Genomic DNA, 22752 nt, shown 5'->3' on the forward strand with positions numbered 1-22752 from the left:
CAGCATCTTTGCCATGGGGTAAAATCTCATTGTGTGTGCACACTGATACTGTTTGCTCTTTTTTACTGCCTGTTTTTCAGTTTGGAGTGGCGAAGAGAAATCATGAAGTCTGTGCACAAGTGTCCCCCGAGCATACATTTCAACCATCTGTTGATCTGCTGGAAAAGAAGCTACTTTACATATAAATGTAAAAGTGATTGGGCAATAGACTGTGGAATGGTGATTGGTTATGAAATGCCATCTGCTCTGACTCCTCAGGGGCAGATGAAGGGACGTTCCCTCTGTCTTCCTTTCTTACATCACAGGTTGTAAGTCTGAGATGTTCTTCGCTGTGCGACAAGAAGTGAGGCTCCATATTGTGCCTGTCCACTTTCAGACACTTCGATTTTTCATCACTCTGGGTTTTTGTGTGATAGGAAAAGGAAGAGGATTAGGACATGAAAACTTTGAGAAGAGAGCCCTCTAATGGAGGACTGGAAGTCATACTTGAAATGTTAAATATGTAGCCACTGTATATGTCCATGATTTCATTGAATTCAGAGTGAGCTGGATTTCATTACAGGCATTAGAAATATTAGCAATTATCAGATACTGTTTTCTTAGGTAATTCATGAATTATTTTGCTTATAGTACTCTTTGGTAAGGTTGAGCTGTGATTGTGACTGATCAAAACCGGTCCTCAACACATCGTTTGTGTTTTGCACTACGTCAAATCATGTCTCACTCAGCGGGAAGAAAACACCAAAACATTATCATAGGGAAAGTTAAAACTCACAACTGTCATGCTAGCATTATCCAGTTGTACCGGTGACACCATATCAGGAGAAAAGCTATAATACATAACATTTTCTGTAGGACTTACTGATGTCATTCATTTTATGCTTGTCAGAGCCCCCATGGGGAGAGCTTTTTAGACTCTTATCCGGACGACAGTCCTGAGCAAAGCACCTCATCGGGTCAGAGGGGACAGGCCCGAGGTCTAGTGAGAGGGGCAGTAAATGGAGGGGCAGGGGAAGCAGAGGCAGAGCCAGGGGACGGGGAGTGCACGCCGGGGAAATGTAAGCACAGGAGGCGGGCAGAACAGCAGGACGGGATTTGATTGGTTTCATAATTCCCTGATGGCAGGGATTGGTTGGTGTTTTCCCAGGTTTACTCCAGCTGTAGATATTGGCTTTTTTTTCGCTCTTTTTTAAGAACACATTATGTATTGATTGCCATCGGGACATAAAGATCATTTTAACCAGTATAACAAAAAGTGTGTGTAAATCTGACTACCAGCCCCAGCTTTAAAGGTCCATAAAAGTTTAAACCTGACTTCTTATGGTGTCGAAGGCCTCTGGGTTGTTGGCAAAGCCGTTCACAAATGCTGAAAAAGCTTCATAAGTCAAGTCAAATATATCTGTATTGCCAAATATTAAAACAAGAAGATGCTTAGGGTGGTTTTACATTCTGGGAGGCAGGTGAAATCATCTATTCTTTGCCTCTTGATTTGAAGAAGAGAAAAAAATCAGGGAACTGTTTGAACAGACAAAATTAAAGAGACCCCAGGAAGAGTGAACGAGTCCATGTGGGGTGAGTAAACGGACAATCAATGAAGAAATCCCAAAATGCTATCTCTGAAAATTACGATCAGGGCCACGCCAATTGCTATTACATCAGGAGCATCTTAGGGTTTAGTGTTTAGTGACAGCATGAGTTGGAATCGAACCGCCAACAGAGACATAAACTCACTGATATCACTAGCCTGCTAAATAGGGTTTTGATTATGTTGTCATTTAAATTGATGATGTTGAATTATTTATCATTGAATCAATTTATTGACACCTACTTATAGTTATGGGGACAATAACCCATTATCACAATTACAGATACCAACTTTAATACTTTAGATAACTGTGAGTGTCTAGAGTATCATAAGATATCCTTAAAATATTCTTTAGATAAGATATCCTTTATTCGTCACCAATGGGGAAATTTAAGTATCACATCGTTCTTGCATGTGTCTGATCGAGCACTTTGCGAAAAATGAACAATTCCTTTTTGTTCCTTAATTATGAAGAGATAGTTTTTTAATGTGCATGGATGTGGAAGCATTATAGTGATGGCTTAGCTCAGCGGTCCAATCATACCCCATGTACAGAGGTTGTAGAGGTTGTACATCATTCCACACTCTCCTCCCAGTTTCCTGCTCTGTCCCTTGTCCTGTCTGAATCGAGGCATGAACATCCAAAAATACTTAACAATATTTAACATTTTTAAAAGCAAAAAGGCAATATTTTCTGTGTGAAGAACTTTGAATCTGATTGCTCCATGCATGAGCACAACCAACAGCAACAAAGCTTCAAAGAGTGTGAGCTGTACGAGTGTTCTTCTGCACAGAATATGATCCAACATGAGACAGATCCACTTCTTTTGTTCTGATTTTTCCGATCTTGAAATTACGACATGGCTATGACCCACTCTTGTATTGATGTTTTCAGCATCAATCTGACCAGCAGCGCTGAACAGACAAATAAGTTAAATCATTCAACTAAGATACAGTAATTGATCTCGAAATGTCATTTTATTGGCGTCACATCATCTTCACTGTCACCGCTTTAGAGGGAGGAAAAGGGATGTAACCCAGACATACCATTATTTTTAAAGGGCATTGCAAAACTTTATGCTTCCATTACACTGACTCTCTGTGCAGTGATGTCATTGGCTAGTCAAAATCAATCAAATCAACATTTGTAGCTTTCATTTCTAATAAAAGTTAGCTTAAATTCTGAATACATTGATTCAGATGTTAATTTTCAGGGAACTGTTTTATCAAACTAACTCCCCTGAGTGGTACAAAGAAAAAACTGGCACCAAACCCAGACAGAATTATTTAACATTGATGGATTACAGCAAACTTTTATAACAAAGAGGCCAGAACTACAAAATCCGCAACATGGTCTAGTTGTTCATTTCCCCGCCACTTCACTTCCAGGCTGGTTTCATCTGGATGTTCTTTAGATAAGAGGTTCAGGCTAAAAAAGAAGAGTTTCAATGTAGTCAGGGTGTAATCCTGAAGCTAATTAAATGCAGTGTTCCATCTATTATCATTCAAGCATTTGCTATTACATCCATGGGGTAAAATTCATCCAGGCTGAAGTGGACTGAAACAGAGAGAGCTTATGTTTCTCTCCTAATGCATTATAATTCCTCCTGACAGAAGAATCCCTTCATCTTCTGCAGCCATTTTATAATCCAGCCAAACAATTGTAAAGTTTTGAGAGGGTCTTTTTGTGCTTGGGGGCCATGGATCAAAGTAAGGTGCTACAGTACATCTGCTAAAATGGTGATCTTGAAAGGGATAATCAGATAGAGACTCATTATAATGGGAGCTGCTGCTGGTAGTCTGTGGAGAGATAATTATACTCTCCTGAAGATTACTGAAAATGTAAAAATGTACTCTGCTGTAAAGTAACATTATTTTAGATCTTGTTGAGAACATAGCATTCCCTATGCAGTAGATGTGCTTTTAACTTCTCGGTGCAATTGTTTTATTCCCATATACCATGTCTTTAACATATTTGCCAAAAGACATCCCATGTGAGTCAGATAATGGTTCAGTTTTACATTCTTTGTTCCATTTGGCAACCAATGGCTGCAAGGAAGCTTGAATCAAACATTTTAAAAGTTTGGCTGCACAATAAATTGCAATTTTAGTGTTAGCATTCTCAACAAATGCGTCACAAAAGTCTGAATTAACCACAATAAACACTTAATTTATGCAGATTAGCAAGGCTTTCTCAATCAGTCTGCAAATATGTTCCCCTTTGGATGGAAGTCCAGGAATAATAACCATGCTTTCACTTTTTGATTCAGTCAGATGAAGCTCAAACTGGCAGCTACTCTCAGATTAATTGGTGCAAATTTAGTGGTGAAAAGAAGCTTCTTCTTGAATTTGTTTTGGATTCAGGAGGAACATGTTGCATGAACAAGTGTTGTCTAAGACACGAAGAGCAGCAGATAGACAAAAACTGGGAGTTATGGCCAATATGGGGACTTGGACTGGACTTGTACTTATTATACTTACTCAGTAATTGAGGATGTAACCACACATAGTATATTGGTCTTACATGGTGTAGGCCCAATTAAAACCAAAACCGTATTGCCTTCACTCAACAGACCACTATCATATCCCTTTAATGTTAGTTAAGGCTGATGATCACAGACTTCTTCTGCATTCAGCCCAGCCAAACTTTTTTCAAAGACCAGAGTAAAAAATTGGACAACTGCCTACAAACTAACAATAATGATGAAATATGATAAATTAAAGCAAAATTTCAAATTTCTTATCAGGTTGCAAAACATACCCTTTACTTTAACCCACCGCCAAAGAAAACCGAGCAGAGCATCAGTGTAGAGTTAACACAACACCAGTCTTGATGATGAATGAGGCATTAATTGAGAATAAGGCACCTTTTAACTTTGAAAGATTAAGTTAAATTAAACATCTAATAGATCATAACACCCTTCCCCCCTGTCTTTTGTGCTTATCAGTGCTGAAAACAACAGGAGCGCAGCTGCTATTCATTTTCCTTCCATTCACTTTGGATTCCTCTTCCCTGCCTCCTCTTGTTTATGAAATATTACTCTCTCCTTGTTAGATTCTCTGACATCATTCTCTGCCAACAGATTAACAACTCTTTATTTCTATTATTAATTCTGTGTTTGTCTTTTTAAAATGTAAATAAAGATGTATAGAGTGGAGCGTAATGAGTTTTAGCTTCAGCCTGCGTTTTTTCAGTCAGTTTACAACCAATCAATTCAGGTATTTTATCCTATTTAATGGAATCCCGTATGTGGTTGTGATTTATATTTGGCTTCTATGTGCTGAAATAAACTTCAAACTTCAAACTTCAATATGAGATTGGTGTCTTTTCCAGTAGTCATTCCTGGAAGAGATTATTATGAATTTACTCTTTGTTAAAACAGGTAATGTCACTGGATTTGAGGTCTCATTCTCAAGAGAGAGACCAGACAGAACACAACAAGAAGTGCAAACGTGGCATGTGTTTGTCAGATATGAAGGATTTCATACAAATCTAATAAAACTGAATATAAAAATGTGTTCTACTGCTGAGGTGACCTTGAGGTTAGATAAGTGGGCTTATGAGTGGATGTGTTTAATCCTCGACTGTCATGGTCTTGCTCTGCAGCCAAGGAAAGAGAGGATAAATGTGACTCAGCAAAGACCCTTTTTATTCCTAAATCGTCTCTGTAGCCATTCTTGTCTTTAATCTTTAAACATTTATTAATACCAACCAAGGTCTCAGGCAAATTCTTTTGCTTTTTTCCCCCTCTGGCAGTGAAACACTGCTTCACTTTTTCTCTGAAATCATCTCATAATTCACAGAAGTACAGCTCACCAAGAATGCTTTAAGGGTTGCAGGGTTTGCAGTCTCCACTTGGAGGCAGTGTCTCACTGTGTAGCTCTCACAATTAGGTTTCTATGTTTGCTCAGCTGTAGCTTGTTTGCCACCATTACCCCCACCCCCACAACACACACACACACACACACACACCTCCACATCCTCTTTACGACTGCCACCACTGATCTGAGCACGAGACAGAAGTAAGCGATGATGAATAACAATTAAGATCCCTCTGAACAGAAACCAAAGCCGAGGCCAATATCAATATGAGATTTTTATACGCTAAGTCTTTCATCGCTCATCTCAGGACAAATGTTGACAGAGCACGTCGTGGCACAGCTCAAACAACACAATAATTAAACACTTACTTCAAACTGATATGTGAGCAAATAAATTGGACACTGACACTGACACACACACACACACTGCTAAACACACAGAAAAAGGACAAAATAATCACATCCATTCTGCTGGGTTCTCTGCAGGAAAGTCATTAATGGTTTCAAATGTGGACGAGCTGCCACCGATACCACTGATCTGTGTGAAATGGAATTAGTTGGCTGAGGATGACAAGGGGTATCTTTTATAGCTAATACTCATTGCTCATTGTGCCAGCGTAAATGATGCCTTTTTGTCTACTGCTCGCCGGCTAACAAACGACACTGACGGCTCAAATTTTCCGCTTCTCAGTGACGTTTAATCAATTAAACCGATATGATCATCATTATAATCAGTGGAACAGGACACTTAATCATGGCGGTTAGCTTTCAACAAAGGTAGCCAGTTAATGTATCTCAGATGAAGAAAGAAATTAAATACATTTACTAAAGTACTTCAATTGAAAGTTTTTATGCTACTTCCACTTTTACTTGTTTTCAAGTTGGCAAAATCTCATCAGCTTCTAGGATAGAAAACAAGCAGACAGATTAATCCAGTACAAGGTGATGCACAGACTGTACTTTTTCAAGTGTCTTCTAAATGTGATAGATGCTGTTCTGCCAAAGGTTCTCTGGCACATCTTTTCTGGTTTTGCCCTGTACTGCATCACTTCTGTACCTCCATTTTTGAGTTTTTCTCAAAAGCCTATACCAGAGACATTCAACCCGACCACAACCTGGCCATCTGCAGAGACTTTCAAGTAACCGTATGGTATGCAGATTGCTCTGCATTTAGGGATGGTGGTAGCTAAAAGTGTATTCTCCTCCCATGGAAGTCTACCTCACCACCCTGCTTCTTGGATTGGCTCAAAGACATGCTGTATGTTTTACAAATGGAAAAATTGTGTCTGCATAAACCCAACACACGGAGTAAATTTGAGAGAGTTTGGGGACCATTTTTGGCAGAATGTAACATTAACCTGTCGTCATAGGAGGGATTTTTGGGAACCTATATTTAAACCTCTTTACACCAAGTATTAATGTCACCTTACCTCATTCCTGAGTTGTGGGCGATTCTAGGATCGGATGTTTAAGGGGAAGTGAGCCGTGCAAGATAAATTTCACTGTTTTGTACATTTTAATGCAATTTCATTCCCACATTTGTGAAAGAAAAGTACAACACAACATATACATAAACAGTATGTATGTTTCTGGAGTAAACCAGCCCCCTATAGTGAGTACCAAAAATACTAAAAATTGACATTGGAGTTATTTTTTTGGACTTTCATTTGAAATGAAATGCACAACATGTAAAACACGGTGAAGCTGCTGTATTTTTGTTGTTAACATATTACGTTTCAAACAAGTACTGTTTTGAAACTTTTGTAGCTTGTTAAAAAGGACATAGGAACAACAGTAAAAGAAAATTAAAAATCTCTCAAATTTTAGGGGTGCTGGGATTCAATTTAGAGGTGCTTCAGCACCCCCAAAAATTGGCTAGAAACGCCTATGGTTGTGACTTTGGTGATAATAATTTTGAAACACTATGTATCTCTATGAACTGGCAGCACTGTTTTTGTTTATTTTGTTGTTTGTTTGTTTGTTTGTCTTTCTGTCCGCTAATACTTATCTATGCCATTTGTTCGTTTAATCTGTTTTCAACATATTTGACTTTGTACAATTGAAAAACTAGAAAATGAAATATTAAAAAAGAAAAAGAAAACAGGCAGTAGATGGAATATAATAATACAGTATGATATATATTATATAATATTGTGGTTTTCAGGTGAGCAATAGTAAAATGTGGGCTCTGTTATAAAAACATGTGCATTGTTATAATAATACAAATAATACAAATTTCAGACGGGTCACACATTGACCCGTCTGAAAATTGATAATTATACTGTTAGCTACACGCCTCACACTCCTCTAGATACAGATTTGATGCTGTTACAATAAATGATAAATGAAAGATAGATCACTTTACCAAGTACTTGTGTCCTTCAGAGATACAAAGGTATCATTCCTTTTGAGTTAGCTTTCAGTTAGCTTTCAATCCAGATACACATGGTTACCCCATGACACATTACACGAGGAAATGTAACATTACCAAGAGTAAAAATAGTTACGCACAGAGAGATGCATGAATGGAATTCACTCCTAAGACATATCACACAAGAAAACGGTGAAGCTTATTTATTTATTATTGACCAGAGCAACATACAGCTCCACTTGTGACATCACTTTCCTGACTTATGTACTTTCTCTCGTTTTCTATGCAGGACTTTTACTTGCATGTATTACGGTATTTAAACATTATGATTTTGCCTCTGGCATGGTGGTGCAGCAATTAGCACTGCCCCCTTAGGGTCCCTGTGCGGCTGGTTCAAGCCTGTCTCTACTGGTATCTGGCTTTCCCCTGTCCAAAGACATTCTCATTAGGTTACATTTCCTGCAGTTGGAAGTGAGTGTGTATTTTTTTATGTCTGTATATACCAGGCTTCTGACTGACAGGCAACTCTCCAGGAAACACTCTAAGACAGATTGGTTCAAGCCCCTGCGACCCCATACAAGATAAGCAGCTCTCAGTTTTGTTAAACAGCAGTCAGATGTAACTTTTGTATCTCAAAGTTTTGAATTTATTTTACTTTGTATGCAACTAAAATATATTTTGAACAACATGCTGTACTGAATAAAGTCTTTAAAGTTCAAATAAGTTCATCTAATGCTACAGTAAATTGCTAAACACACATTCATCATCTAAACGTAGTCAAAACACTTCCAAGAGAAGACTACCAGGGTCAGAAAAGCACTTAAAAAATCTCTTAAAGAGGCCGGAATCCGATGCAGCAAAGGTTTATTTTCTCCCAACAAGCAAAGACGTTACATAAATCTGTATAAGCAGTGAGTCAGCTCTGGAGCAGACTGAAATATATCATCCCTACAGTGGGTTTTATAGTTTAACTGTTACCCCCTATGGATGCTTTGATAAGAGGATCATATCGTTAAAAAAATATATTATAATTTTGAAGTTTTGTCCGGAAAGCTAGACCAGACCATCTGGAAGTTACGAAAATATTACAGAAATGTAAAACTAATCCTGCTTTATCATGTTTGAACTACTCACTCTGTCCACTCTCTGTGCGCCTGCTCCTCAGGATATTTATACATCAAGTCCACCCAGACACACAGAGTCTTACTGTACTCAGACCCACAGAGGGCCATGTTGCATCTGATTGAAACTCAGTGTACTGGATTTTTTGAATACACAATATATCGATTGTCATAGTTTCAATGACAGAGTATCTAATTCAACCTTTAATTATTTTTTGGACCCACTTTATGTAGAATCCTTCTGTTTTGAAAACTGACTGTGTAATTCACTGGGTCTAAATTTAGCTCAGGGGTAGATAATCTCCCCCCTAAAAAGCCCCTACTAGGGGGGTAGTACTTTTCAAAGGTCCCAGAGCTTTCCGGGGGCAGTGCCTGCAATATTGAATGTGTCTGATTGGTAGATTACCTGCAGTGTTTTTATTCTGCCTGCCGTCCACAATAACATCACACACATCTGTGATTCACTTGATTTCTCTTTCTTTTATTTGTTCTATCTTTTTTGTATGTGCGTGTACTTTTCAAAAGAAGAAGCTGTGATTCACTTGATTTAGCAGCTTGTAACAGTAGTCTTCTCTAAACACACAGTGAATGCGTCTCTCCCGGTGTTATGGTTTTAAAAGTGTCAGTGTTTGTGGAGTTTACACAGCTGTTGAAACACAGAGGGAGTTCCTAGTTTACTAGTTTAGATTTTTTTAAGATTTCAAAATATCCTCATTAGATATTTAATGATCGTCTAAATACATTTATGAGGGATGCATCTGGCTGAAAGTCTCCAGCTAACAGGGTCGCTGTTTAAACCAAAACACCGGTCGATCTCTGCCATGGCTTTTTGAGTTAAAAAGGATTTTAAAGTCGTGTTGAAACATCTTTGCTACTCGCGCTTACTGTCCTGCTCACCATTATTGGTGTCCATGAAGTTTAAGTACATAAAGTGGGATATCTTCTGAAAATAATGAATCAAGTGAAACATTTTTTTTCTATAGAGAACTTGTGTTTGATACAAAAGAGAAAATGATAAACAACAATTTAAAACAATAAACAATGGGAGGAAAAAAATAAAAACTTAAAGCTTGCGGTGTCACTGGTATTGGCACCCTTTGCTGTAATTCAGTATGGAAACACAATGTGACTCACCTGTGGTAAATAACAAATGAGAATCACCTGGGATAAATTGTCTGTGCCCATGTGACATGAATTAGTCAATGAATGATGACTTCCGTGTTTTTAAAAGGCCATCTGTTGTCCCCTGCTCCTTTGTCACAATGGTAAAGACAAAGGAGCTGTTCGAGGACATCAGAAGTGCGATAATCAACAAACACAAGACCTCCAAAGGGTATAAGGTAATCTCCAAAGACCTTGGTATCCCTGTTTCAACAGTGCGGAATGTTATTAAGAAGTTTGCCAAGCATGGAACTGTTGAGAACCTCCCTGGACGTGGGGGGAAGAGAAAAATTGATGAGAGAAGTCTTTGAAGGTTGGTGTGAATGGTGGAAAATAACCACGTCAAACATCCGAAGACCTGAAGGCCAACCTGGAACAGTGTGGGGTCATGGTTTCAACAACTACCATACGCCGCACACTAAACCAAACAGTGCTGCATGGGCGAAGGCCAAGGAAGACACCATTGCTGAGGAAAACACATAAAAAGGAGCAACTAATCTTTGCCAAAGAGTACCTGGACAAACCCCAATCCTTTTGGGAAAATGTTCTGTGGACAGATGAAACAAAAAAAGAGCTTTTTGGCAATGAACACCAACAGTGTGTTTACAGAAGGCGCAATGAAGCCTACAAGGAAAAGAACACCCTACCAACAGTTGAGCATGGTGGAGGATCCATAATGCTGTGGGGCTGCTTTGCTGCATCTGGTACTGGAGGCCTTGACCGTATCACAGGAATCATGAAATCAGAGAATTATTACGAGATTTTAGAGCAAAATGTCCTACACAGTGTAAGAAAACTTGGTTTGAGTCGAAGATCATAGGTCCTCCAGCAAGACAAAGACCCAAAGCACACATCCAAAAGCACGCAGGAATGGTTGAAAAGGAAAAAATGGACTGTTTTAAAATGGCCAGCAATGAGTCCTGATCTCAATCTGATTGAAAATCTTTGGTTTGAGCTGAAATCTGCCATTGGGGAAAAGAAACCTGCAAATGTTCAAGAGCTTGAACAATTTGCGAAGAAAGAGTGGGAGAAAATACCTGCTGAGAAGTACAAGAAGCTTATAGATGGCTACAAAACGTTTGGAGGCTGTCATCACTGCCAAAGGGTGTGGAACCAAATATTAAAGAGGGGTGCCATTATTGCTGCACATGCTGTTTTTTCTGTTTCTTCTTTAAAATTACAATATTTAAGTTGAAAAAACTATTTTCTTAAAGTACTTTGGACCTCCAATTAGAAGATCTTGATGATATAAATTTGGAAAATTTTCATTTATTTCTGAAGATATTGTAGAGGTTTTGCAAAAAATGAAGGGGTGCCAATAATGGTGAGCAGGACTGTATCTCCTCTCACGTGTTGATTCAGTGAATCCATCTGTGATGAACTATAGCACCATCTAAAACAGCACGAGCTGAGTCTCTTCCATGCTAACAGGCTAACTGTTGTGTTGCTCATAATGATACCTGCCTGTCGGTCTGCTTCTATGGTGTCATCTGTGATGAATGGCATTCATCTTTGTTTTACTGCCCTCTACTGGTCTGGTGGTGTAGTGCATTTACTTTTTTTTCTCTCCATATGTCCCTGGCCTGATTTGCACAATCTACCCGGGAATTCAGCCCGCGGTTGAAACGCAGACAACAATGGGGGAACAGGGACTTTTTAGTTCAGGGTAAAGTAGTTCTGGGGAAAGTAAGCCCAAGATGCCTTCCATCTACTTTATTTCTAACCCACCACCAACTCCTGAAAATATATCGTTCTATTAGACTGCTAAATTCTCTCATTGGTTATCATTGGCTTCTCACTCATGTGCTGCTGTATCAGCCTTTTGGGTCTTTAGGGGCTTTCTTTGCTGCAAACAACTACCTGTTGCAGTCAGACTCAATGCCAACTAGAGCATTGACACATTTACCCACAACTCTTTCCACTAACAGTTCCTCTGTTCAGGTATGTCTTTTACCTGCTCTTTGTGTGCTCTTGTTGCTATTTTTACCCCACAAAAGACCATCTAATACTTCCACTGTGGATATATGCTAGTTATCAGATCAAGTGGATCACCCCAGAGTACTACACATGTACTCCCTCGCCACAAAGCACACACTCACACAAACACAGGCACACACACCACAAGGACTTTTTACAATCAATCGGAGCTGCTGACGCTCCTCTCACAGTGCCTCGTGTTGGTCTCTTAGCAATTAGCCTGCTTGCATCGCAGCAGAGCATCATGAGTACACAACAGATTCATTACTAATCTCCCCCCCTTCTCACTTTCTCTCTTCCCTCTATCGATTCTTTTATCTCCCGTTGAACATGTTCCCTTGCTTTTTTTTCCCTCTGAGTTTGAGTGTCTGACACATATAACTGGAGGTGTGACAGTTTTACAGCTCTTACACTAAATCCTTTTATTTGCCTGTAAAAGGCTATTGTTGGGAAGTCAGTAATGGATTTGTGCGTCTGAGGCTGTCAATTCTTTGTGTGTGTGCATGTGTGTAGGTGTGTATGTAGTGTGTGCTATCGGGTTTGTGCGGATGTGACACAAAGTTGTTTCTTTTATAGCGCTGTCGTAATAAAATAGACATTCATGGCCCTAGAGAGAGAGGGAGAGTAGCCATTTCTGTTTCACAGGCAAACCGGACTTTTCAGCAATTCTAGCTTTATGTGACACTTTACTATAGTATATAATGCATGTTTTCAAAACTTTGACCTTCTTTGTAAAGTATCAGCTATGTGCAATTTATATCAATTTACAACAGGATATACGTGTACATTTAGTGACTGTTAGAAGAAGAGCATCTGTTTTCATTACCAAATGATATCCATTTAGACTCTTGGGTTTCAATCGCGTGACCTTTTTGCGATGGCTGCCTTCTTTAGGACCGTAGCACCATCAACCAGCTCCAGTGAAAAAATGTAAGGCAGATGACAATCCTGGACTTGTGAGGCCGGCTTAGGAGAGGTCAGCTTAAGTCGACTGAAGTACAGAAAAGGAAAGTAGTATAAAAGGTATTTTTGGTTCTACAGTTACATCTATGATGGGGGTTTAGTGCCATTTGAAGGATAAAAAATGTAGATTTCGGTTATAAAGTTGTAATGGTATGAGAAAGGAGTCATAATCGCAGGCAGTGGTTAATCTATATGTAGGCTAAAACAACATATACGTTGATATTTGAAGAGCAGCTAGCCACCTGCACTAAAGTGAGAAACATGGTTTATCTTGTGGAGCTATTTTCAACTGCTTATTAGCTGGCTCTGTTTCTGAATGGAATCAGTTTCTTGCACAATCAATCCAAAGTCCTGATACTTATGACAATGTGGTGCTGATGTTTCTTAAAGACTGGGTGTTCAGTTTTCTATGGAACCTAATCTTTTTTTTTTTTTTTTAAGTTATGTTTTTGGCCTTTTTGCCTTTATTAGATAGTACAGCTGGAGAGAGACAGGAAATGTGGGGAGTAGAGAGTGGGGGAAGACATGCAGGAAATGGCTGACTGGCCGGGAATCGAACCGGCGACCCCTGCTACGAGGACTGCAGCCTCTGTACATGGGGTGCTTAGACTGCTTGGCCACCAGCAACCCTGAACCTAATCTTGAGTATAACTTCACAAGGTGCTCTACGTTCCTTATTTTATCGCAAGCAGCTGGCTGCTCTTCTGATCTTCCACTTCAAAATGACATCATACCTTAAAGGTGACTTCTTTTGTCTCATAAGATTATGATTTCATTTTTTAAAATGTACAACTTTGATTTATTCTCAGTCATGGTTTCTGAATATCCAAATATTTGCTTGGTAATAAAAAATCTTGTTTTTCATCTGATTATTATCTCACTTGATATAATATTTTCCCTTGTTTTCACTACCACCTGGTTTTGATGTGGTACAATCTTCAGATGGTGGCTGTAGCACATCTGAAGGCTATTTGAAAACTACCAATAAATAACAAAGAAGAAGAAAGCACAAGTGCCAGTTGCTGGTAAGACGGGTGCAGTACTGTTAAATGGACTGGAGAAAATTTGACTTCTTGTTGGAGCTCTTTGAAAAAATACATGAAAATCAGGTCAGATGCAAACTTTGCCTGGTAAAACTAGCAGATGTAGATTATATCCATACATACAACTAGCCTGCATATCTACAACAACTATTCACAGTTGTGGTCTCGATCTCTCTCTATCTCTCTCTCTCTCTTCTTACAACTGTGTGTGCATGATGGTCGGGGGGCGTCTTTTTCAATAATTTTGGAAAGTTCCAAGTGACTTAAATTGTAATTTAAGCTTGAACTGCCTATCCCTGTTTAATGAGATTTACTTGCCCCAAGTGGCCACTCAAGGAACTGCATTTTTGTGTTTTTTGAATTTGATACCTTTTAGGGATGTCAATAATTAATCGAGTATCGATAAATTCATTGTTAAGAAATTACTCAAACACAATTTTTTTGTTTGGATTTTCTATCACGTGGAACAAACATCATGTGGTCTTATATTTCATTCAGCTATCAGAGAGGTGTTTTAAGTTTAAAGCATGTTAGATGTGAATCAGCTGACTACAGGTGTTGCACACAGCGGAGACGCTGAGCTGGCGGCTGCGGCTGAGTGACAGGTCTCCATGAGCATTTTTTTTCTTCGCCGCCAGATTGATTATGACCCTGTTTCGCTCCCTGCTGATACCTGACCGCATTCACATGATTTTTTTCTCAATAACAAGTAGACAGAAAACTGGACTCTGTGAGTCTGAAATATGTTTCTGTTCAGTTCCCTTGTTGAAGTCTGAGCCTTCACTTTTATGACTGTATGTCCGCAGAGATTATGAGCCTGCTCCACACGTTGATATTCAGCGTGTTTAACGTTTTGAACACCTCAATACGATCCGTAGATAATCAATACTGTCAGTTATATACATTGTGTCGTGAAGGGAATTTTTATTCAGTGGAAAAAATGCATTTGTCATTGTTTTTGACATGGAACACGTTTACGTTTATACATGAAATTTACATCCCTATTACCTTTGTAAGTTCTGCTTTAATTATGTAACTCTGGTCAGGCAAAATTGAACGACATCATCTGTCTCAGGGTGTTGGAAATTATGTTCTTCTCTGAGGAAAAAAACGTCAAGAATGAAATGGATCATTAAGAGAACTATTGAGGGATGAGTTTGGTGAGAGTGAGATTTGAAATTTAGGCCTAAAATAAGCTGTGTGTGTGTTTTTGTGTGTGTGTTGTGAGGCTACAGAGAGAGATGGATCTGTTCACTGAAAGCCTTAGGCCCCTATTTAAATGTCTGTTCTTTAAATTATATAAATAAGTCTCTGCTGCGGCCCAGCAGGGATCTTGAGTCACAATATAACTTAATGAACCGGAAAGATCTTTGAGGAGATGGACTGCATTTAGTTTTAAAACTTAGCACAAAGTAATCAATGCATCTTGTTTCATTTTTTTTTATATACTTGCAGCCAAAAGACTAATGACACAGTTGCCGTCCAGCAGTTGAGTAAACACAAGTGCGGCTCCCTGCTGGCTGCTGCATGCGGTGACCTGGGAACGAAGGAGCACCGCCGTGCTGACTCAGTGAATTTGAACGCCACGGAGGCTGGCTTGTCACAGTGCCAAGTGTTCGATTTGTTTAGAGACACAATATGGCTGTCTTGGCTGTGTACTGCAAAAGACGCCAGGGGAGCCGCTACTTGCCAGCCAACTTTCTCTTGTCGCTCTCTCTCTTATTTTTCACTGTGAGACCACACTCTGCAGGGAGGATTTGAAGAAGGAAATGTGCTTTCATGGAAGATTCAAAGGCGTGATCAAACATGCAGTGTTCTCTGCAGTAATTCAACATTTTGACACTTTCATTGTATTTTGCTTGATTTATGGCTCCCAGCCTCATGAAATATTCCTCAAGCTTTTCTTCTGAACTGTGATTGTTTTTACACACATTGTTTAAACATCTTAATGAATAAGCTTCCAACAAATAAACCTGTGTGAATAATTTCTTCTATTATGGATAAAAGCCATTATTATCTCAACATAATGACTGCATTAATCGTAGTGATCATGAGCCTGATCTGTCACCCTTCTCTTGTTGCAACCAAAGCAGCTAATAGAAACAGTCTGAAGGAAACTGCGTTCGCATTAACGTTTAGGGATTAATTCAGCTCCATCGAACCTCAGCTTTTTTGCCTGGTGAGAGCTGCACAACCTAAGAGATAAAGAGTAACAACGTTTGGTCACACAAGGAGTTGGTGTTGATACAGGAGCAGATGGCAGATCGTCTGTATGTCTGTCTTGGAAGATAAGGCTGATATTATTTCATAGTTTTCTGTTGTAAACAAATCCCATGAAAGGACCCAGAGCAACATGTTTTCTGTCTCTTAAAACTGTCTGACTTTCCCATCTGTCTGCTCCATTAGCTCCAAGAGCAGTAGTTCTTAACAAAGATATAAATCTCTAATAAAAAGGCCATAGACATTAAGTTTCCCCTTTTTTTTTAAATTTTTTTTTTAGAAAAAGTTACTTCAACAGAAGTTTTCGTGTCATTCTCAGTTTTTACTGTAAGTATTAAGACTCTTGGTTAAGGCTCCAACTATAGTGGCTGATTTTTCTGTTGTCTGATAAGGATGCTTGGATAAGAGTCAAAAGTTTGTCAAACTACTTGAAGTCTACAACAGAATCCCCTCAACCCTTTTGCAGCTGTCAAAAAGAGACTAAAGAAACTGAATACACTGGTAGATGTTCTTGTTTCTCACGCTACATCGATTTATACAGTTGCCAAATAACAAACAAATCTGAGCTGTCAACACACAGGGAAACTGGAGAGGCCTAGTAACTAAAAAGCAGAAAGCATTAGAACAGAAGGGTGATCTGAAGCTATAGCTGCCTCCTTACACTATAAGTGATTTATATAAACCCATACAACATAGCTAGACTCTGAAACTCCCTCCCCACACATAAGACAGTCAGACTCCATTACGTCATTCAAATCCCAACTCAAAACTCACCTGTTCCCTCTAACTGGACACTGTGCACTTCACTTGTTTCTACGCTGATCTTCTGTTTTAATGATGTTTTAATGATGACTGCTTTTATCCTCTGTAATGCGACCTTGGGTGACTTGAAAGGCACCTCCAAATAAAATGTATTATTGTCATTATTATTTAGTCTTCGACATGTCCTATCTCACTGGCAAAGACAACTCGACTCTTCTTATATCTTCACTACTGTCCTTTAGTCAGTACACATATGTCAAAATGAACTCACCTTTCAACAGTTGCCTTCCAGTGAGACATGTTTGTCATTTGAACGATACTGGCTCCCTTGGTTAGCAGCTCCCTTGGTTTTCATGCTAGCAGCTAACGGTCCTGCCTTATGAAATATATGTGTGTAAGTCTAAACCAGGTTTCTCCTAATATTGGCTTGTAGTTCTTCATCACTCTTGATTTGTCTATCAGTTTTGGCGCAGGCTTGTCTTGTCCTTTCCCATGTAAACCAGAGATTCACTTTTTAAAGGTGCAGTGTGTAGTAATTAGCGGCCTTTAGCAGAACAAACTCAGTTAAAATTGAATGTATTATTTGTTAAAGCTAGGGTTCGTAGTCCCGGAAAACTAGCATGAATTTGAATGTAGCATTTCCTCAAGACTCCGTCCAACCCCTCCCCCCTCTCCTCGGAGCTCCTCCAAAACGACGTCCCCGGTCACATGCACGAGGGCCGCTGCTTTGCGACCATATGATCGTGACTGATTGTGTTACTGTGTGTCAGGGACACATCGGTGCACAAGTCTGTGGTGCTCATGTCCGCGTCAGCCCCTGCTGCGTAGGGGCGATGCAGAAGTATAAATTAGCCTTAACTCTGACTCTGAGAACCTCAGGGAGGGGTCTCCTGCTGGTGCCTAGAGTCAGGACTAAACACGGTGAGGCTGCGTTTCAGTTTTATGCTCAGAATCTGGAACAGTCTTCCAGAAGATGTGAGACAGGCCTCAACTCTGACTGTTCAAATCCTGGGTGAAAACAGTTCTATTTAGCTTTGACTATGACAACTGAAAGTATTTATTCTGCACTCCACGTTTTTAATTTGATAAATTAATTAATATTTGTATGTTATATGGAATGATTTTATTTTGCCTTCTTGTGATTTTATGTTGCTGTAAAGCACTTTGAATTGAGCTCTACAAATAAACTTGCCTTGTTTTTATATCATATGTTTACACTATAAGGCCAAACACATGACAAACATTAACACACGTTAAATCCTAAGGAAAACGAACTATAGGAGCAGAACAACAATGAATCCACTGCTTAAATAATATATATTATTTCTCACCAATGCATAAAAGTAAGACAGAAGGCCATTATATTTTCTTGAGGTGTTGAGCCTCAACTATGAAGAGGATGTTACCAAAGGTGGGGTTTTATGTACAGAAATAGAATACAGGTCATTTTAAAGTCATGGTATCTTTGCTATAAGAAAGGGAACAAGGCTGTCTAAAAGTGACGCATTTCTGAATGTTATTGTTTTAATTTTTATTGTTAAATGAAGAACTAAAGATAATGGGTAAAACTAGGAGTTATGATAAAACATCAGTAACTCCTTTGTGTTCAATTTACCGCAGGTTTGAATTAGCCGCTGCCACAATACTGTTTCCCCCTAACCCGCCCCATAAAGCTGCGATGTAATGACCAGCTAGCGGTCCTCTGAGGGAAAACAAATTACCCAATGACATGACATTATTTCGCCGAGGGGGCCAGTCAGATTCCAGCATGGGCCATGGCCCTTGTAGCCCCTCCCCTCCCTTCCCCAATGGTTAGTTATGTGGATACTGCCATGCATTATTAGTCATAATGATAAGTTATTACGTGTCAGTTTCAGCCAAAGGTTTTGCTTTGACTCTTTATTAGTCAAGGCCATTTAATGAAACAGAAGAAAAGACTGAAAGGATCCATTCAGGTTGGAGGTGACGCCTTTGTGCCCATCCATACAATTGATAAGGTTAAATAACAAAATGAGATGAATGATTTATTGTCTCTTTAAACAGGTCAGTGAGTGAATGGAGACTTTTTATAATCTGATTTGAATAAGGAATTCATGTATTAGTCATAACACTAAGGGACAATGCTGTCTTACATAAGCTCATTATGAATCCTTGTATGCATATAATCGCTAATGGAAAGTCACCACATTTGTAAAATAAAGAAGTTCAAGTCTGAAGTACTTTAAATTAAGTATTTCCGGTGTCCACATCTTTGAACTTAGGCATGTGAAAGCTCAACGACGAGAACACATTTTAATAGTCTCTTTGGAGGGATATTTCTTTTTTTTTTATTTGAAGTAGTATTGTATAAAAATACTTGACAATAATAAGTGTATTATCCACAAGGGATGCCGGTTAGCTCGTCCTCTGTGTTGAGATACTGGTCAGAGAACTGGAACGGTAGCTAGGCTGTCAACCACTGCAGGCGGAGTAAACTCTACCATGTAATTAAGCTAATTTGTTCTCCTAGGTTTTGTCAAAATAAGAAACAAAAATATTCTAGTTTACAATAAATTAGTGTGTTTGGGCAAAAGTCAAGTTGACTGATACACAATAGACCTGATTAGCTGATCAGTGAGCAACAGGCAGAGGAACAAATGTTGTGTCTGGGAAAACAAATGGGCTTTCTGATGGCAAGTAAAGTGCTGCAAAAATCCTGAACAGAGCGTACACTCACAACAACTTTAATGATTGGGTCCATCTTTCTTTTTTTCTTGCACCAACATTAATGTCTTGGGTCGGAGTTTAAAATTAGTTGACACCGTCAAGCTGTTTGTAGTCTAGCTTCTGTTCTGGTTCCCTGGCCTGTCTCTCAGAAAGGGGCCGAGCTGACCGAGACCCCCTGTTGGTAACACACTTATTATTGTCAAGTACCTCATAAAACCCCACTTCCAAAAAACTGAACCACCCTCATAAGAAAAGGCTCCAATCTTAGGAACCCCTGGAGCCACTGACTGCTAGACTCATTCACGAATCCATCCATAATTTTACTCCAGTTCAGAGGGAAACATTTTATTTCACTCCACTACATTTCCACACAGCTACAGCTGCTTGTTATTATGTCATTGGAAATAAGATTTTTAAACACAAAAGAGTGTCTTAATTTCACAAAATGTAAAACATTTTGCAGTTCAACCCTTTGTTTCCCAATGTTTTCAGTGTGTAGCCCCTTACAAAAGAGCAGTGTTCAGTTGGGAAAACTCCTGAGAAGTATTTAGTGATTTAGTGACATAGACTCGCTATAAATACGTCTTCAATATTGCACTGCAAAAACTCAAAATCTTATCAAGTGAAATTGTCTCATTTTTAGTCAAAATGTCTCATCCCACTTGATTTAAGATAAATTTACTTAACAAGTAACATTTGAGCTAGACAGAGGCACTTGTTTTAAGACATCTTAAATATCTTGTTAAGTCAAACAATCTTGAAATTATCTTGTTTTGAGTTGTAATTTAGAAGAAACAAGGTTTATTTAACATTTCATACGTTTTTCAAGCTGAGATCTTATTTGAAGAAGACGGATAATCTTGATTTAAGACAAACACTTTACTTGATTTAAGTAAATGCATTTTATTGGAGAATCTATCAGAAAACAGCTCCATTGATAAAATAAGGAAAGAAAGAAAGAAAGAAAGAAAGAAAGAAAGAAAGAAAGAAAGAAAGGTTGTTTTTTAAGGGTGGGTTACAGTTTTCAGGCACAGTTTCTTTTAAATCAGATAAAAAATATACATCCTCAAACTACATGCACACAATGAAACACCTACTTTTGAGCATAGCTGGCTTATCCTAAAAAACAACATGATTGAGTATTAGTATATCCAGCTAACTATGAGAAGACATCATATCTCAAAATGCTCAAATTAAACTTTGTAATCTTATTTCAAATACAAAATAATCTTAAACCTAGAGAAGTGCCGCTATAATACAACTCAAATTAAGGTCTATATATCTCAAATGAAGAAGTTTAGAGCAGAAATCTTTTTTTGAGTGAAAAAATACTAATTGTTAGCATTTCTGGCTTACTCTGAGACACTAAGCTTTAAAATACTGGTAAAATATTGCTTAAAATATGTTTTCCCTGCTAATTTTAAGATCACAGTTTTCTAAATATAACTTCCTATTTTAAGACATCTTACCAAGAAAATCTTTACTTTTTCTATTGGCAGATTGTTTTGCTTATTTCAAGGTAAAAGTACCTTGAAATCATTTTTTTTTTCTTGTTTTTGGAGGGGGATTTTTCCAGTGTGATCCACCATTCTAAGCAATCTAATAATGTCACTGAATAATCAGTCATATTTCCTGCTGAATAAGTTCAGCCTTAATTCTTTAATTTGGTACACTTTGTTACATTCAGTTGTTTTTGTTTTTGTACTTTCTTAAAGTAGGATTATAACCCCAGAACTGTCACTTGTTTGCTTGAGTGCTTTTAACACTTCTGTAGTTATACTTGTACTTTTAACTTTTGTTGCCAGTTCCTACAATATGTTTCAAATCCCCCTTTTGAAGAATATGTGTGATTTCCTTTGAAAGAACAAACATTTCACTGCCAGCCAGAGATTGTTTGAGTCAATATGTTGACTGGCAAAACATAAAAAGATGAAAACATTACACTGCTGAAACAGAACAAAAAAAAAATCACAGGAAAGCAGAGGAGACCTTTTTGTTTGAATTCTCTCTTGTTGCCAAGGAAAAATTGATTTTATGATCGACTGATCCACTCCTGTAAAAACACAGCAAGAGGCCAAAAGAGTCTCAAACATTTGCATGGATTTCATCGGCTGCAGAGTGAGGTGATTGTTGAGTTCTGCTCTGTTTTTGTCATTTCAGTCCTTTCTTTCATATTCCTGCCACCTAGTCAAATTTCATCTGATGAAACCTTAAGTGCTGTGGATCCCCGCTCGGGAGGTAAATTGTGGAATCTGGGGAATTGGAGGGATGAGGAAAGAAATCTACCGAAAGTGGAGAAAAGAAACAAACAACCTAAACCTTCAAGATTTAAAAGTGTCAACTTTCTGTTTACCAGAAGGGTGTTCTGCTGGGATAATTGCCAGCGAAAAGGTGTATCAGGTGTGACCTAATTAGCTGCAGCAGAGACTTAAACTGCTGCAGACTGTCTCTCAAGTGAATCCCTCTCAGGGAATGCAGAGCTGAACCACCTGTATGCATTAAAGGTGACATATCATGCAAAATTGACTTTTTAATGGTTTTTTACCTGAAATATGTTTCCCTGGCATGTCTACAAACCCCCCGAGAATGAAAAAAATCCATTCTGCCCCTGTTCTGATTTCTCCACCTTTCTGTAAATGTGTGTGAAACGAGCCGTTTCAGACTTCCGTGTTTTTGTTACGTAACAACAATATCCGGTCTGTCACGGAGTCAGAGCTCGGAGCTTGTTCAGCCCATAGACTGTATAAAATAATACTGAATCCCTCCTCCGTTTTTCATTACCTGCACAAATGTGTGGTAACAAGGAGCTTAGGAGGGAGGCATGCTAGTTGTAGGCTGTCTTAATAAACACAAAGGTCGGTTTTACTCCCCACGTCTGCAAATTTGAAGATCTAGTGGATGATTTTTATTTGTCATGGATAAGTGCTAGCGCTAATTAGCATAGCCACATAGCTATATGTGTAGCTATATGTGTAGCTATATGTGTAGCTATATGTGTAGCTGTAGCTGTAGCTGTAGCTG

The sequence above is a fragment of the Notolabrus celidotus genome, chromosome 11 (assembly GCF_009762535.1).
Source record: "Notolabrus celidotus isolate fNotCel1 chromosome 11, fNotCel1.pri, whole genome shotgun sequence".
In the NCBI taxonomy this organism is placed as follows: domain Eukaryota; kingdom Metazoa; phylum Chordata; class Actinopteri; order Labriformes; family Labridae; genus Notolabrus; species Notolabrus celidotus.